This window comes from Somniosus microcephalus, chromosome 8, assembly GCF_052327205.1.
Source record: "Somniosus microcephalus isolate GS21.2 chromosome 8, FLI_Smic_1.0, whole genome shotgun sequence".
In the NCBI taxonomy this organism is placed as follows: Eukaryota; Metazoa; Chordata; class Chondrichthyes; order Squaliformes; family Somniosidae; genus Somniosus; species Somniosus microcephalus.
Window position 1 is genome coordinate 177,175,380 of NC_140994.1, and position 19,583 is coordinate 177,194,962.

Sequence of the window (19,583 nt, forward strand, 5' to 3'; positions counted from 1 at the left end):
ATACACAACTATAAATGTGCAAATTTTTTTGTTGAATAAATTGGGGTAGTTAAGTGCATCTCATGTTACTATCTCTTGGCAAAATCTGAGCTCACTCTACTTGTGCCAATGAGCAAAAAAGGGAAGTATCAAAGTATGCTGTTCCTCACTGTTTGCTATCTAAAACTTCTGCCCCACCCGACCCCTCAATTCTGTTTTTTAAAAATTACATTTGTTTATGGGATGTGGGCGTCGCTGGCAAGGCCAGCATTTATTGCCCATCCCTAATTGCCCTTGAGAAGGTGGTGGTGAGCCACCGCCTTGAACCGCTGCAGTCCGTGTGGTGAAGGTACTCCCACAGTGCTGTTAAGTAGGGAGTTCCAGGGTTTTGACCCAGCGACGATGAAGGATTGGCGATATACTTCTAAGTCAGGATGGTGTGTGACTTGGAGGTGGTGGTGTTCCCTTGCGCCTGCTGCCCTTGTCCTTTTAGGTGGAAGAGGTCGCGGGTTTGGGAGGTGCTGCCGAAGAAGCCTTGGCGAGTTGCTGCAGTGCATCTTGTAGATGGTACACACTGCAGCCACAGTATGCCGGTGGTGGAGGGAGTGAATGTTTTAAGGTGGTGGATGGGGTGCCAATCAAGCGGGTTGCTTTGTCCTGGATGGTGTCGAGCTTCTTGAGTATTGTTGGAGCTGCACTCATCCAGACAAGTGGAGAGTATTCCATCACACTCCTTACTTGTGCCTTGTAGATGGTAGAAATGCTTTGGGGAGTCAGGAGGTGAGACACTCACTGCAGAATACCTAGCCTCTGACCTGCTCTTGTTGCCACAGTATTTATCTGGCTGGTCCAGTTAAGTTTCTGGTCAATGGTGACCCCCAGGATGTTGATGGTGGGGGATTCAGCAATGTTAATGCCATTGAATGTCAAGGGGCACTGGTTAGACTCTCACTTGTTGGAGATAGTCATTGCCTGGCATTTGTGTTCCGTGAATGTTACCTGCCACTTATCAGCCCAAGCCTGAACGTCGTCCAGGTCTTGTTGCATGTGGGCATGGACTGCTTCATTATCTGAGGAGTTGTGAATGGCACTGAACACTGTGTAGTCATCAGCGAACATCCCCATTTCTGACCTTATGTTGGAGGAAAGGTTATTGATGAAGCAGCTGAAGATGGTTGGGCCTAGGACACTGCCCTGAGGAACTCCTGCAGTGATGTTCTGGGGCTGTGATGATTGACTTTCAATCACCACAACCATCTCCCTTTGTGCTGGGTATGACTCCAGCCAGTGAAGAGTGTTCCCCCCGATTCCCATTGACTTCAGTTTTACTAGGGCTCCTTCATGCCACACTCGGTCAAATGCTGCCTTGATGTCAAGGGCAGTCACTCTCGCCTCACCTCTGGAATTCAGCTCCTTTGTCCATGTTTGGACCAAGGTTGTAATGAGGTCGGGAGCAGAGTGGTCTTGGCGGAACCCAAACTGGGCATCAGTGAGCAAGTTACTGGTGAGTAAGTGCCGCTTGATAGCACTGTCGATGACACCTTCCAACACTTTACTGATGATTGCGAGTAGACTGATGGGGCCGTAATTGGCCCGATTGGATTTGTCCTGCTTTTTGTGGACGGGACATACCTGGGCAGTTTTCCACATTGTCGGATAGATGCTAGTGTTGTAGCTGTACTGGAACAGCTTGGCTAGAGGCGCAGCTAGTTCTGGTGCACAAGTCTTCAACACGATAGCCGGGATGTTGTCGGGGCCCATAGCCTTTGCTGTATCCAGTGCGCTCAGCCTTTTCTTGATAGCACGTGGAGTGAATCGAATTAGGCTGAAGACTGGCTTCTGTGATGGTGGGGACCTCGGGAGTAGGACGATATGGATCATCCACTCGGCACTTCTGGCTGAAGATGGTTGCAAACGCTTCAGCCTTGTCTTTTGCACTCACGTGCTGGGGTCCACCATCATTGAGGATGGGGATATTCACGGAGCCTCCTCCTCCCATTAGTTGTTTAGCATTCGGAACAAGGTGGATGAATTAGCTGCGCAAATAGAGGTAAACGAATATGATTTGATTAGGATTACAGAAACATGGCTCCAGGGTGGCCAAGGCTGGGAACTCAACATCCAGGGGTATTCAATATTTAGGAAGGATAGGCAAAAAAGAAAGGGAGGTGGGGTAGCATTGCTGGTTAAAGAGGGGATTAACACAATTGAAAGGAAGGATATTAACTCTGATGATGCGGAATCTATGGGTAGAACTGAGAAATATCAAGGGGCAGAAAACGTTAGTGGGAGTGGTATATAGACCTCCGAACAGTAACACGGAGGTTGGGGATGGCATTAAAAGGGAAATTAGAGAAGCATGCAGTAAGGGCACAGCAGTCATCATGGGTGACTTTAATTTACATATAGATTGGGCTAACCAAATTAGTAAAAATACTGTGGAGGAGGAATTCCTAGAATGTTTACGGGATGGTTTTCTGGAACAATATGTCGAGGAACCAACCAGAGATCAGGCCATCTTAGACTGGGTATTATGTAATGAGAGAGGATTAATTAGCAATCTTGTTGTACTAGGCCCCTTGGGTCAGAGCGATCATAATATGATAGAATTCTTCATTAGGATGGAGAGTGAAGTAGTTGACTCGGAGACTAGGGTCCTGAATTTAAATAAAGGAAACTACGATGGTATAAGGCGCGAATTGGGTAGGATTGATTGGGGAATGTCACTCAGTGTTGACGGTGGATAGGCAATGGCAAACATTCAAAGACAGCATGGATGAACTACAGAAGTTGTTCATCCCAGTTTGGGATAAGAATAAAACAAAAAGGGTGACTCAACCGTGGCTAACCAGGGAAATTAGGGACAGCATAAGATCCAAGGAGAGGGCATATAAATTGGCCAGAAAAAGCGGTAACCCTGAGGATTGGGAGCAGTTTAGGATTCAACAAAGGAGGACAAAGGGATTAATTAAGAAGGGGAAAATAGAATATGAAAGTAAGCTTGGAGGGAACATAAAAACTGACACTGAGCTTTTATAGATATGTGAAGAGAAAAAGATTAGTGAAATCAAGTGTAGGTCCCTTGCAGTCAGAAGCAGGGGAAATTATAATGGGGAACAAAAAAATGGCATACCAATTAAATGCATACTTTGGTTCTGTCTTCACAAAGGAGGACACAAATAACCTCCCAGAGATGTTGGAGAACATGGGGTCTGATGAGAGGGAGGAACTGAAAGAAATCAGTATTTGTAGGGAAATGGTGTTAGGGAAATTGACGGGATTGAAGGCCGATAAATCCCCAGGGCCTGATAATCTACATCCTAGGGTACTTAAGGATCTGGCCCTAGAAATAGTAGATGCATTGCTGATCATCTTCCAAAATTTGCTGGAATCTGGAACTGTACCCATGGATTGGAGGGTAGCTAATGTTACCCCACTATTCAAAAAGGGTGGTAGAGAGAAAGTGGGGAATTACAGACTGGTAAGCCTGACATCGGTAGTGGGGAAAATGCTAGAGTCCATTATAAAGGATGTAATAGCTGAGCACTTGGAAAACAGTGACAGGATTGGACAAAGTCAACATGGATTTACAAAAGGTAAATCGTGCTTGACTAATCTACTGGAATTTTTTGAGGATGTAACTGGGAAAATAGATAAGGGAGAACCAAGTAGATGTGGTGTATTTGGACTTTCAAAAGGCTTTCGATAAGGTCCTGCATAAGAGATTAGCGTGTAAAGTTAAGGCACATGGGATTGGGGGCAAGGTATTGACTTGGATAGAGAACTGGTTGGCGGACAGAAAGCAGAGTAGGAATTAACGGGTCTTTTTCCGAGTGGCAGGCAGTGACTAGTGGGGTACCGCAGGGATCGGTCCTTGGACCCCAGCTACTCACAATATACATTAATGATCTAGATAAGGGAACTAGATGTAATATCTCCAAGTTTGCAGACAACACAAAGCTGGGTGGGCGTGTGTGCTGCGAGGAGGATACCGAGAAACTCCAGGATGATTTGGACAGGTTGGGTGATTGGGCAGAAGCGTGGCAGATGCAATATAACGTGGATAAATGCGAGGTTATCCACTTTGGTGTCAAAAACAGAAAGGCAGACTATTATCTGAATGGCAATAGATTGGGAGAAGGGGAAGTGCAACGAGACCTGGGTGTCCTTGTGCACCAGTCGCTGAAGGTAAGCATGCAGGCGCAGCAGGCGGTGAAGAAGGCAAATGGTATGTTGGCCTTCATAGCGAAAGGGTTTGAGTACAGGAGCAAGGATGTCCTGCTGCAGTTGTATAGGGCCTTGGTGAGACCACACCTTGAGTACTGTGTGCAGTTTTGGTCGCCTTATCTGAGGAAGGATGTTCTTGCCATGGAAGGAGTTCAGCGAAGATTCGCAAGGCTGATCCCTGGGATGGCAGGAATGACGTATGAGGAGAGATTGGGTCGATTGGGCTTATACTCACTGGAGTTTAGAAGAATGAGAGGGGATCTCATCGAAACTTATAAAATTCTGACAGGTCTGGACAAACTAGATGCAGGTAGAATGTTCCCGATGGTCGGAGAGTCCAGAACCAGGGGTCATCGTCTAAGGATAAGGGGTAAGCCATTTAGGACAGAGATGAGATAGAATTTCTTCACCCAGAGAGTGGTGAACCTGTGGAATTCTCTACCACAAAAGGCGGTTGAGGCCAAGTCTTTAAATATATTCAAGAAGGAGTTAGATATATTTCTTAGAGCTAAAGGTATCAAGGGATATGGGGAGAAGGCAGGTACGGGGTACTGAGTTTGGATGATCAGCCATGATCTCATCGAATGGCGGAGCAGGCTCGAGGGGCCGAATGGCCTACTCCTCCTATCTTCTATGTAATGGTCCACCACCATTCACGACTGGATGTGCCAGGACTGCAGAGCTTTGATCTGATCTGTTGATTGTGGGATCGCTTAGCCCTGTCTATAGCATGCTGCTTCTGCTTTTTAGCATGCATGTAGTCCTGTGTTGCAGCTTCCCCAGGTTGGCACCTCATTTTTAGGTACACCTGCTGCTGCTCCTGGCATGCTCTTCCACACTCCTTATTGGTCCCCTGACTTGATGGTAATGGTAGAGTGAGGGATATACCGGGTTGGACCTATTTACTGAATTATGTGTATTTTCCTCTGCTTGAGGCCTCCATGCTGTTGCCTTTGGTCAAAGACGGAAAGGTGTGCTTTAAAATAAGGCTTCATATACAACAGTTTGGGGGGGGGGGGGGGGGAGTGGGTGTGTTAGAAAATCATATGACTAAAATAACCACTATAATTTGAATATCTTGGGAGACAGGAGGTTGTTTACTTAATTTCCTTCTCATTGGATTGATGGGAAGTCAAATACTGCATTTCTTTCAAAAATGTTCATGGAATTGATGGAAATAGAGGACATTAGGTAATATTGCTTATAGTATAATTTTGTGCAATAATTACATGCGCTAATCCTTGTATATTAATGTGGAATTTTTGCTTGTGGTTTGGAAATGCACCAATTGCCAGAGACACTCAGCTGCTGTTGACTCTTACTTGGTCAAACTACACAACGTTGATGTTATTTTATCTTATTTAACATGAGAATAGAGCGTTCTTACTTAAGGTGGTGTCTCATGTAACTGAAAATTCCTGAGCCATCCTTGTGCTATTCCCACTGCCCCCCCCACCTTCGTGGAACTGTTGTTTGAAGGCTGAGCATGGATTCTGTGTGTTGATGAGAAGCGAAGTATAACTGACGAACTCCAGCTTTCATTTCCTCCTATGCCAAAACAACTGTTGTCATCGACTGGTTCACTGCATTTTGCTATGGTGCTGTGCAGCATAATAGGCATGAAGCATAATTGTTTCTCGTGGTTGGAGGTCCCAAAATATCTGCAATAGTTTCCTTGAATAATGTCTACACCATAAAGCATTGTGAAGGAATGCAGTTTGACAGAGCTACAACTCCAGGTAGACCTTTATGAAAAGTTAACATTAAGGCACCCAAGGTATATGGGCTATGAAGATTTGTGCTTGTACGTGGCAACTTATTTGAATGAAGATTTCACTCCATATCATAATTTTCACCTTGCAGGCTGCTCCTATAGTTTCTTGATGGTTTGATATTTAAGCAAGTACCTGTGACTTATGAATCTCCAAGAAAATGTTCACAAGCTTATGTAGCTTACAAAGGGAATTGAATAATGGCATACACAATTTTCATAACAATCTTTGGTTTCTGTATTATGGAATTGCAAGATATTGGTTCATACCTTTTGATTTAGCCCTTCAAGAATGCTAATCACAGATCAGTAACTATTCATTTGCAGTCAGCGGCAGCACCTTGTTCATACTGTTCAGGTAAGAATGTGGAACGCACTACCACAAGGAGTAATTGAGGCGAATAGCATAGATGCGTTTAAGGGGAAGCTAGAGAGGTGCATGAGGGAGAAAGGAATAAAAGGATCTGCTGATGGGGTTAGATGAAGAGGGGTGGGAGGAGGTTTGTGTGGAGCATAAACGCCAGCATAGACAAGTTGTCAAATGGCCTGTTTCTGTGCTGTTGACTCTGACATGAACCTAATTTTTCTGCCAGAAGAGAGATTTGTGCATGCATGTTTACACAGACCTGTGCTCTTGTTCAGTAAATGTTAAATGCATCAAGAGCATAGCTAGGAGGCGGTCATGGCAAAGCAATGCAAAAGTGGAAATAAAACTAAGGAATATAAGTTTTGAAGACCTGGGGAAGAATGAGTTAGTGAGAGACTGTCCAAAGTAGGTAGCATAGGGAGGAGGAAGAACATGCAGGATGCCATATTTGCAGCTTAGAAGTGAGAAAAGTTCAGAGGAACACTGACCATAGTACTGATAAATAGAGAAAAGTAGGAAATATTGTGCTGAGGAGAGAGTGGTTATCAAATCACAATTTTTCCTGTGTTCTGCTCAGAAGTGCAAGGGAGAAGAATCTACCCAGATGTATTTATATTGGACAGATTTGAGGTTTGTACAGTTAGTTTTTGAGTGGGAGCAGTGTTTTGAATGAAAGGAAAATGAGCTTATTTCCGTCGGCTTTAACAATGGAGGAAATATGGAAGTTCCTTTTGAGGTCCGAGGAGATAGTGAGGCAAATACTATTGATATGGTCAGAAGTTGCTACCATCAAAGGCAACAAATGGTACCATTTGTTTACTTGAAAGAGAGATGAAAACTGAGATTTTGGTTTTTATTGCCCCATTTAAGGGCATGGAGGAAATAAATATATAGTAGTGTTGTCCAGTAGAAATTGCTGAATAGCTATGGCGACACCGTTTTACAAATATGCACTAATTTTAGTAGAAAACGCCTTGCATGTAATACAGGTGAATGTACTTCACATATTTACTTAATAAACATCTATCATCCATTCAATCCGAAACTTTTGCAGTCTTTCTCTGTCAAAATTTGGAATTCTGACATGAATTTATCAGACACCCCATCTTAGTGTAGCTTCTAGGTTTTTGTCCAGCAGTTGCGAACGTACTTTGACCTTAAGTGATTCCGAAGAATGTTGACTCTATCAAGGTGTGCCAGACCACCCCCCCCACTTTTCATCCAGAATGCGGTTGGATGTTACTTGCCCTTTGCCGTGACGTGCCCTGTTGGAGCTGTTCGTTATTGGTTGGGCTTGCTTTTCTCTGCTAGCCAGGGGCAGTCATGTTCTATGATGCTGAAGTCTGGTATTTTCACCCATATTACATCATTTCAGCAGATAACCAACAAGCAGTAAACAAGGAAGTAAATCAGATACATCAATCAAAAAACATTTGCATACTCTGCTTTTGTCTTACCATTTTACCAGTGCACACAGGTTAAAGTACACCTGCATATGTTGTGCGAATGAGTATTGAGATCACATGCCCAATAACAGTGTCTTACTCTTTTTTATTTACGAATCAAAAATGCAATTATCCGCATATGGATTCCCAATTAGCAATATGTGGCTAATGTACTGGATAACAGATAGTGATTCAGCTGTTGGTTGCATTGCAAGCGAACTGCAAGCTGAATATTAAGGCTGTGTGATTAACGGAGAGTGGAATCAACAAAAGAATGAAGGTTATAGATGGGAAGGAATAGAGGGAAAGCTCTGAGGGGAAAAAAAAAAGTCGAGAGATAGGTCATCAACATCCACACAAATCACTATCAATATAGATTTGCTGGGATGTTCTACCATGATAAAATGTTTAGAAATGATAAACCCTGCCAAAGGCTTTGGAGATGACAATTAACAAAGTATTCAAAAACAGTTCCAGTGACGTATAACATAGGTAATAAGATTACTGAATAGGTTAGACTAGAGCTTTTAAAGTGATGGGTAATTTGAGAGTTAACAACTTTCATAACTCCAAATTACCACGCTGGTGCCTTTAAATAATTTTGAGTTCAGGAGGGATCGTCTTTCTAAGGGATTGGCTGAACACGAGCAAATTTCCAAGGAGAAAGAAAAATGGATTGGGATTAAGAGAGATTAAAAGGGCAGGGAAAGTTTAGGTGTGCATCTCTTAATGATGGGAGAGAAGTGTCCGAAACAGAGAATGGGATCTCAATAGACTTGGAAATGATAAAATTTGATGTGGGTCATGATGGTTGAATACAGTTGGAGGTATGTTCTTTTCCAAGATCATTAAGGTTGGAGTTGAAGGAGAAAAGTTGGCTTTTTAGGAGAGCTAGCAACTGTACAAGAAGAGGAATGAAAAGGGATTCACTAAGTTAGAAGAGTCTTTGACGAGACTAGTAGTGACTGTTGAAGGGGCATGAAGATGGCAATTAAATGTCTTACACTTGTGCATACTTCCTGTGTGTAACACTTAATTTTGTAGCAGCACACATCTTATACCACACTTTTGTCATCACAATTTTTCTGTCACACTGATAATTGGCTCAAAATAAAACGGCAGTAAATCAGAACTGAAGAAGGCATGTACAAACCAACAGTGAGGAAACTGGCTAGGAAACTATCAATGAAAAGCTACTCCGAATTTAGGAAAACAACCAATCCCGAATGACCAAACAGGAGATCTTACTAATAAAAGAAAAAAGAATGAACCAATCACACCACTTACTTTTCTCTCTCTAACCCTGTGTACTCTTTTGATTGGTGCACTAAAATAAATTAACTGTAACTAATTAAACTTTAAAAGAACCTTAACAAATTAAAATTGTGTTGGCCGGGGTGATGATGCACTCCAGTCCCCGCAATGCCCACTGATCGTGGAAGGCCTCAAGTGTGCCGGCGGACACTGCATGCTCCATCTCCAGGACTGTAACCCCGTGTACTCTTCTGATTGGACCAAAAACAAATTGTAAATTAATCAAATTTTAAATAAACCTTAACAAATCAAATTAAAATTGTGTTGGCCGGGTTGATGATGCACTCCAGTCCCCGCGGCGCCCACCGGTCGCGGAAATACTCAAGTGTGCCGGTGGACACCGCGTGCTCCATCTCCAGGGCTGTAACCCTGTGTAATGCAAACCACTGACATGGTACTTTGCCTTCCTAATAAGTGTGTGTGTCACTAAAGGAAACTTGTTGCTTACATGCATTGCTCGCCTGGTGCTGCCAGTTATAGAATCTGTCAGCTGCTGGCTCAAGCCTGCACATAGGGTTTCCTTCCCTTCAATTCTGCTTGTTACTGCTCATGGTTCGAGATATCTTTTGAGCCTTTCTAAAGGGTTTTCGAATTTCTGCCCCACCACACTTGCCTTTAATTATCCCTATATTTTAAAGTGGCACTTCCTTTACTAGTGTGTTCCTTATTCGTAGACTAATCTACACCTGGGTCTGTCTAATGATGCAAATAAGTTGACTCAGGAAATTTGAGAGCTATTATTAGCATTACAGCAGTTTTACCACCATTTCTTAACCTTTTAGACATGGCTTGCACCAGATGAGGAGAATTGACCCCTTGGTGCCAACAGTTTGCTGCCACACTCTGTTGATTGCCACAAAGTAAACCAGCAGCAAATCAACTGAAAAGATTGGAATTGTTCAAATCAAAAACAAGGTAAGTGGCTATAAACCTGCCAATGAGAAACTTCTAAAGATGTATAAAAAGTACCAATCAGGAGAACTTGTCAATAAAAGAAAGAAGGCAAACCAATTTAGTCATCAAAACATTTTTTTGAAAATCTTCCAACATTTTTTTCCTCAGTAACTGAAATTTCTCATGGCCAAAATAAGATCTGTAATATAAAAAGACATCAAAAAATTATATTTCACTGCATGATTTAACAACAGTTGTCTTTTTGTCTTTGATTACTTTCATTAACATTTTTACTTGAAGGTTTTAGCCTCTTCCAAAGACTTGGGCTTAGACTTGATACATTTGCACAGAACTTTTGTTAGCTGAAGGCAGATCTAGAGCCTTAAGTTTGAGCACATGCAGAGTGTACAATTTCTCATGATGTATCAATAGTATTTATCCAGTCCAACTACTACACTATTTCTCTTCAGTTTCTAGCAGAATCTATGATTGCTTATCACAATTATTTAAAGAAAATTGAATGGATAAAAGTCAAAAGTTTTATGCAGTTAAAGTATATATTGAGTTTAAAAAAAAAAAAAAAATTGTCTATATGTGTGAGAGCAAGAGAAAACAATGGGCCACTTTAAATATGACAGATAGTACACACCTTTGCAGCATTTGTATTTTCCTAAATTCCAAATGATCCAGTGGAAAAGATAAATGGCACTTTTGTGTGTGTTTTTGAAAATGATTTGAATATGTACTGGATGATGAATTTGACTTGATTTTCAACTTTTTAAAAAATAAAAGCAATTACTTCATTTGTTTTACTTTGAATTGGATATCAAGCTGAGAGAGAATTGTATTGTTTACATTTACTATTTGAAAATCATTGCTTATATAATATTTATTTATACAGCTGTTGTGGGTGAGTGAAAATACTAATTAATTGCCGTTGAATTAAAAATACTGGAAGCTGTGTAAGATTATGTTCTTTTGTATATCAACTTGATAGCATTAAACTATTATCCAAAAAATACATTGGCACTCTTATCTCAAGTAAATAGTGTTTTCTAAGGTAAAAATTACATGTAATAAAAACAGATTTGTCTTACTCGGCCACTAGAAAATCAATGACCCAGGTCATACATTGTCTGTTATGTGACATAATATTTCTATTGTTGTTCCTTGACTCATTGTGAGGAACACTACAGAAGATCTGCTAGTACATCTAAAACAAATATTGTTTTTATTCTTAAATTGCATGAATAACAATAACATTAGGCTAGGATTGTTTTCTTTGGAACAGAGGAGGCTGAAGAGAGACTTAATTGAGTTGTATAAAATTATGAAGGGCCTAGATAGAGTGGATAGGAAGGACCTTTTCCTCTTGGCGGAGAGGTCAATAGCCAGGGGGCATAGATTTAAAGTAATTGGTAGAAGGATTAGAGGGGAGTTGAGGAGAACTGGTGGGGGTCTGGAACTCACTGCCTGAAAAAGTGGTAGAGGCAGAAACCCTCATCACATTTAAAAAGTACTTGGATATGCACTTGAAGTGCTGTAAGCTACAAGGCTATGGACCGAGAGCTGGAAAGTGGGATTAGGCTTGATGGCTCTTATTCGGCCAGCACAGACACAATGGGCTGAATGCCCTCCTTCTGTGCTGTAAATTTCTATGATTCTATTTGCACTTGTATGGCAATTATGTAACAGGAATATTGTTTTCATAGCTGTCAAGAACTGTAAAATGTGTGATTTATGATCGAGTGACAGATTGCTCCATTTAAACATGGAACTGTGAAGACTGAGATACATCAAAGCATTATATATTTTAAATCCAAAATTATTGACTCACTCCAAATATGTTTAATGTGTGTAGCATTTAAAGCTACATAAATGTAATCAGGAAAAAAACCGTGTTTTTGTATAGGTCATGTATTCTAATTAAGTTTTAAAATGCATCAAATATGTTACTCTCACGCCCAGCAACCTAGTCACAAGGGAGACCGGGATTGAACATTCTAGTTTCTGCTGCTGGAGCACTTGAGCTGGGTGGGTGGGGGAGGGGAAGAAACGTCCAAAGACGTCCGATTGGCTACTGCGCAGGCGGCACTGCCATTGGTTGCTTTGCCACCCCCTCCCCCACTCCGTCAACGCAGTCACGCGCTTTCCAGGAACCCGTCAGGAAGATATCAACAAAACAAACGCGCGCCTCGCTGTCCCCTCACAGGCTCCGGCCACATTTCGCCTGACAACACGCCCTGGACCTTTGGAGGTAGGTGCAGTAACCTCTCCGCGTGTGTTAGTGTCATTGGGTGTGGTGGTTGTTGAAGCAGCGGCGGCGGCAGGTAATTTGGGGCCTTTAAAAAAAAATTGTTCTTCCTTGGCGGGGCTGAAAGTAGCCTGCGAGAGATGGAGGAGAGAGGATGAAAAAAATCCCTCGAGCCGCCGTGAGGTCATATGATTGACATCCGAGCAGCCAATCTGAAACAGCTCCCAGCATGAGTCCTCCGTCAACAGAAGCAGCTGAACCAATGGGCGCGGCCGATAGGTGGGATCGGCAGTGCTCTGAAGTTGCTGGGTTCCCGCCCACGGCGGGTTTGTTTGTGTTGGTCGCCATGTTAGAAAGAGGGCTTAATAAAATAATGTGAGGCCAGGCCCGTCGCTGGAAGTCAGCGGATTTTCGCTGGCAGCTGCTTTTGATCAGACTCTGGAGTTAGTAAAAGAGAAGGAGCGAGACGTCGTGGCTGTTTTCGTGGTGTCGGCTGGACCAGCGAACCCGCCCACCAACCTTTATGTAAACACATGGCAGCATTTTGTTTGTCTCTGCAGCTGATGTTTAAATGGGCTAACAGTAGGGGAATCACGCTTATTCTGTGTTTTTATAGTGTAGCCAAGTAAAACGGCGACTCTACTGTTCTCATTTTCTATCTTGGGTGCATACCTCATTTATATTTACACGTGGTGTGTGTTTACAAGGAAGTTGGTAAGGCATATGAAGGTAGCCTGGTAATTGGATGTAGTGTACTGGACGGTGGTTATTAATATTGTCAGTCTGCTAACCGTATTGTTTGTGAACAGACGCTTATTGAAATTAATCATAATCCCCGTAAAGAAAGCAATGAAAACGTTTTCTGAAAGCTTTTATTTGGCCCACGCCCCTTTTCTGGAACACCGTCTGTGCGTGTTATTTACTGCAGTCGACATCCTGTCTTCTGCAGAAATGTTTAAAACATGCACTTAGAAATTGATATGCTGTGGTTATTTTTTAGTCCATTTGAAGAAATTTACAGCGTAAATAAAAATGTTCTGAAATAAACTTTCAAAGTGCTGTTTAAAATATTTTATTCTCAGGCACTCCGGTGAGGGAGAAACATTTGATAAACCTTTTTGCTTGGAAACATGTAAATTGATAAGTTATGCTAATGTATCATAATGCCACATTAATGTGTCATTGATGAGTAAAATGATGAACTGACATGTTTTATTAAGAGGATGCTGCCTCTCTTAACTTTCTTCTATGACCATTCTTAATATCTGAGCCGAGATCTTAACTGTTTGAATTAGGATGGTATCGCAGCTCAGCTGATAGTATTTCTCAACCAACATCTGTTTCTCAGCCATGTTCACTGGATTGGAATTGTCTGTGAACATGTGTAGCTTATTTTCTGCTCCCCACATCCAAAGCTTAGGTTGCTCAGGCCAGATCTAGCACTCAAGCTGCTGTCCTGGCTGAGATCTGCTAATTCAGCAAAAAACTGAAAATCGAATCTTGGATCTTATGGCTTGTGATGCTTAGTACTGTACCGCACTGGCCGGTGCTTTTATCCACTAGTACATTGGGGGACTATAATGCAAGAATTAAATTTGGCAAATCTCACTCGGGTCAAAATTCAGATTTAAAATTCATCTTTATTTCTGACTTGCCAGAGTACTAGAAAATATTTACCATAGCTAGAGAATAGGGTTAAATATTGTAAACATCTTGTCATCTTTTATGAGATCGCAACCAATTTAACACTGCTCTTTCCTGACCTATAGATGCTGACTGTAACCAACAGCATTGTGTTTATTTGAAACATTGTAATATTTTTATGCTGTTCAATATATTTGCCTGAAATAAATCTGTAGATCAAAATCCCATGACAGAATCCTGCCCCTGGAGTTAATGGTGTGAATTTCAGTAGCACTCAGTGTGCACAAAGTTTAAAAGATTAATCTGTTACGATGGTGCTGAAAATCCTAATTTTTTTTAACCTTAATCTTTCTTTGATTCAAGAACACCCATTAGATAATTAGAAGAGTTTGCCATCCCCTTTAAAAAGCTATAAATCCAGTATTTTCTGTCAGTGAACTTACAGCAGATCAAAAGGTCCCAGGTTAAAATCGATGTTGAGTTAGCTGATCCTGGTTGGGGTTGCAGTGCCTCCGCGCCCCCTAGCTAGAGAGGGAAAACATGATTTAGTGCTCATGACTGCTAATACATGTGACATCACCGGGTGGGCATTGGTGAAGATAGGATTGAGCTCACGTCTGATGCTCCTCCCACAACCCCATGCGGGAAAGTTTGTTGACACTCTGGTCTGGATTTCCCTCCACCCATCTGAGGAGGGTCGGGGAGGGTCTCTACCCCTGCTGCCCTCTTCTTGGGCCAGGGACTCATTCTAGAAACATGGCAGGCTCCTGGTGCAATTCTTGCCATAAGAGGGAGCTCATCACATTTTCTGTCCCTGTAGCAGGACCGCCACTGCTGCAGCAGAAGAGGAGGCCATTTAAAGAGAAGAACTTTGAACCAAATGTTGATTTTTTTTTTAGGCCATAGATATGGTTTACGACTAAAAGTGGTAATTTTATCAGGCCTGAGAGGAGGGCTGGGGGGTGGGTGGGGAGAGGTGCCCACTACTGCTGCTGCTTCCTCTACAAGGTACTTCAGCTGACCTTTTGCCATTGTCTCGGGGACTACCATCACCTTCTCATTGCGATCCCTGGGGTCAGCGGGATCGGGCAGCAAGCAAGGAAATTGCACTGGTTCTACAGCCCTGTCCCCACTGTCATTTATGTGTGGCAGAGTGGTGAAGGGCAGCCTTTTCAGCAGGGGGAGGGACGTAGGGAATAGGGTAGGAATGCAGCGAGATGCTTTTCTTTTCCCGCACCGGTGATCCCACCGCTATACTAAATTTGGAACAGTATAGTGGAGGAAAATCTAGGCCGCACTGTCTAGACTCGTGCATAATTCTAAATCAGTTTGCAAAGGCTTTGATGTGCAGCTACTTCCTGTACAATTTGGCCGTATGAATCAAGAGACAAGGGGAATAAATGTGTGTTAAGGGAGGGGGAAAATTACAAATACTGAAATAAATGCAATATAATAGAGTAAATGATCATCATATTTGGGTCTCCCATGAGCCTTTTTCTATGAAGGGAGACATAATACTGCTTTAAGTCACGATTATAAATTGTTGGGATTGACCGTAACATGAAGATCACTATAGGTAGGTAACTTCTGCTTTAAACATTTAAATATAAAACTAAAAATATATAATTCTGAAAATATACTTTGTTTCAAGATTTCACTTTTAAACATACTGCACAGTACATCCTCAGAGTTATTCCCCACTGGTGCGGTTCTATCAGTATGTGATCCTGAAAACATCACTTTTTAAAAAAAAAAGGTAAAATTAGTGCCTAGTTTCACTTCCTGGTATTTAACTAGTCAAAGTAGTTATACATTCCTGTGTATGGCACTTGTCTTGTTTGTAAGTCAGTAAAATAAAGCAATAGGATTTTCAGCTACTACACAACAGATTTGTCCCAAGTATAAAGTTGTATTTTTTTTAATGTTGGAAACTCTATATAGGTTTGCATAAAAGGATAATGCTGCATTTTGTTGTATGATTTATTGTAGGGGCGTAAATTGAATTTGTTGACATAGGTACTTGTATCACAATATATGCATGTGCAGAACAGTGGCTCTGGTTCCGGGGTAGTTGGGTGGAAGAGGAGATTTTGGAGCAAATACATAAGAAAAGTCAAAGGAGAGAAAAGGCCATTCAGACCACTAAAGGTCAACGCTCTACTATTCAGAATTTTCTATTATAGTATCCAGTGTACTTTAAAATTTCCTTAGTATTTCTCTCTCTACTACCCCAACTGGCACATTGTTTAGATTTATCACTTAGAATAGTCTTTTCGTAAAATATTTTTCACTAATTTAGTTTTGTTTGGTCTTGCTTTCCTGACTTATTTGAAGTATAATTTAGGGTTTATGCTTTCTGTATGATTTTTAATATTTTCTGTACTTCAATAAGGTTTACCTTCACCACCCGCCACCCCCGCAGCTTCCTTCTTTCTACACTGCTCCTTAAGCTTCCCTAATCTTTCTGCATAGCTCATTCCCTTTACACCCAGGATCAGCCTTGTTGACATTCAGTTCCAAATACAAATTCAGTTTCATTCATTTAATTTCATTCATACTTGTGACCAGTGTGCAGTACTTTAGATTTATCAGCCAAGTGTGGGGGCATTCTTCATTTATCATGAAGTTGGGTTGGATTGAAGTTACTTGTGTTTCTGACTTCTAATTAAATTTGCGGTTAGTTGGGAACAAATGTGCTTATCCTTACAATGGACAATGACAATAGGATATACAAAATTTTATAAAGTATGTTGATTAAAAACCTATGAGATACACATACGCTGTAGAGTAACGCATTCTTACACCAGTTTATACAGTCTTTGATCGCTTATGAAAAGTAAAGGAGAACCAAAAGTAATTGACGATAGGAGAGAATTGTGCTGTCTCTGGAATTATTTTAAGAGTGTATCTAGTCAGCCCTATTGCTAATTAATTAAACCTCTTAGTTTCACAGCATGGGGAAGAAAGAAAATTGAATAATGTGCCTGTAAAAGGGGAGTTCTTGAGCTGAATTGGTTGTAGGTGAGAGACTGGCAAAAGCGGCAGAAATGAGAAAATCCATCTGATACCAAATATTATAATAAGCTAAATACTGCAGATGCTGGAAATATGAAATAAAAGCAGCAAATGCTGGACACACTTAGACGAAGGATCATAGAACTGAAACGTTAACCCTATTTCATTCACTCCATAGATGCTGCCTGACCCGCTGAGTGTTTTGAGCATTTTCTGTTGATATCAAGTCTGATCGAAATTGATACAGTAAATGAAATTTGATGTGAAACACTTCTACCCATATTTTTAAGGATGACTGAGCTGTATTTCTGAACTATTCTAGCTTCATGTTCTGCTGATGATGGTGACATACAAATGAATTACATTCTAGAATGGGACGCAGAAGAAGACCAAAGTAGGATAAATCTTTCTTAGAAGTTTTAACACGTTATGTAATATAGTTGTCACAAGAATTTGATATCCGTTCATCCAACAGCTTGAAATAAGTGAGGCTCAATAGCTTGACTGTTAATATTAAGACTGAAATCGGCACGAATTGGTTGGTATTAATTTAGTTAATCAGTTGTCCTAAGTAGACTGGCCGTAGTTGCCACAATAATTTGCCATTGTGTTCTCCCACAGCTGACTTAATTGCTTATATGTATATATATTTAGGGTTTCTATTTTCACCCTTTTTCACAGTTTGTGTTTATATTTGTTAGGACCAACTTGAGTTTTTTATTGATAGGAAAATTATTACTTTCACAGATTTAAAAATTGCTCATCCTAATACTGAATCAAAAATTGGTATGAATAAAGAGTTGGAAATGCCATTGAGTTGTAGACTTCAAGGCTGTCTAAAATTTTGAAAAGATATTCTGAGGCTGTTGGCTACATGCTTTGTTCATATGTTGGGTGCCAAGAGCTGCAGAACTTTAGTGAATAATCAAACATAGCGCGATCTGAGGTGGCCAAGTTGCGGTCTTGAGCTACAACGCCAGTTTAGCCTACTTTTAGTGCAAGGCGCCATCTTTGTAAAGGATTTGAAGTGCCCTAGGAATGGCAGCCCCGAGGATCGTTAAAGTTCTGATTGATAATTAAATTGGCTGCTAGCGCTTATTAATGAGGCTGCACACCATTTTGCTGGCTAGCGCTGCAATTAGTGACCTCTCCTAACAGTGACCAGCTGAACAGGAGTAAAGAAGTTGTTGCTGAGTATTTCCAGTGCTACTTTAACTGTTCACTTGCTGCTGGAGATCAACTGACTACACTGCATTTGAAAAGGACCTTTGAGACAAGTCCAGAGACTTTCTGGGACACTTTGTCAAGATTTCACCAACACTCTTATCAACATTTTTCCCGTTAATTCTTTGAGGACACTTGAGAGTGAGTGCTGTGCTGCTCTACCTTATTGGGGACCTTTTATATGAGTCACCAGGAGAAAGTGAGTTCTTGATCATGGGGATGTTGCTAGGGGTCTCCCTTGGTCTGGAGGAGGAGATTAGGCCATGAGGAGGCTGCGCTTTACCAAGGAGGTCATCACAGAGATCTGTGGCCTCGTGGAACAAAGACTCAGACCTCGCAGCACAGCCAGGACTGCATTGCCTGTGGCAGTCAAGGTCACCGAGGCAATTAATTTTTATGCTACTGGAACCTTCCAGGCTGCCAGGTGATATCAGTCACATTAAAATCCTCTGTGCACTTCTGCATAAGGGAGATCGCTGAGGCTCTATACGCTCTGAGAAATGACTACATCATTCCCTATTGCCAGAGAAGACTAAAGACACAGAACTCTAGGATTTGACGGGATTCCTCATGGTCCAGGGAGCCATTGACTGCGCACACGTGGCCATGTGAGCCCCTCATTCAAACTCGAGATGTTCAAGAATAGGAAGGGATTCCATTGCCTCAGTGTGCCGCTCATGTGCGACCTACGGCAGCGCATCATGCAGGTGACTGTCTGCTATCCAGGGAGCTGCCGCGATGCTTTTATAATGAGACAGTAATCCGCCCCACAGATCTTTGAGCCCCAACGCAATGTGCACGGCTGGCTACTATGAGACAAGGGTCTGATGCCACGGCTTGTGACTCCCCGTGAAAGCCCCAGACACCAGCTGAGCACTCATACGATGAGAGCCACTCTACCACCAGGAATATCATTGAGTATACCATTGGGGTCCTCAAGCAGAGGTTTAAATGCCTTGAGGTGCCCTGCAGTACTCGACCGAGAAGGCCTCCAGCTTTGTGCTGACTTGCTGCATGCTCCACAATCTGACGGTCATGAAAGACCAGCCGTTACCACCAGCAATTGTGCCAGAGGGTCAAGTTCAGGATCCGCAAGAGGAGGTTGAGGAGGAAGATGAGGGGAACCAGGGGGATCACCAGAGGGTCCCTGGTAGATGGCCCGCATCTGGGAGGGATGGTTTTCGCCATCTAATTGAAGAGCACTTTTGAGAGACGTCCTCCACCATCAGACTCTGGAGCACTGTTGTCACAGGCCTTACCTTCCACAACTGAGGATCCATCAGGAAGTCCACCGTCTGGATTCAATTCTTTCAACCCCTTCCCCATGAAGATCACAAAAACGACCACTAATTCCACCACTACCCAATTACCATCATCGCTCTTTATCTACAGCAAAAACAAATCATGAACACACGACACAACCAACAGCGCTTACAAATATTAAACTAT

The 19,583-nt window shown here is 42.0% G+C and overlaps 1 protein-coding gene across 3 annotated transcripts in view; it reads left to right on the forward strand.

Moving 5' to 3' along the window:
• Positions 1-464: 464 nt before the first annotated feature.
• Positions 465-19,583, forward strand: part of crebrf (creb3 regulatory factor) — a 106,760-nt gene continuing 87,641 nt past the window's right edge. The window contains exon 1 of one of the 3 annotated variants that reach the window (XM_085995389.1): positions 465-10,018. The gene's annotated coding sequence lies outside the window, so the exon portion shown is untranslated. Of the gene's footprint in view, positions 10,019-12,114; positions 12,255-19,583 lie in introns of those variants that run through there. The other 2 variants (XM_085995391.1, XR_015079312.1) reach the window with 2 other exon arrangements.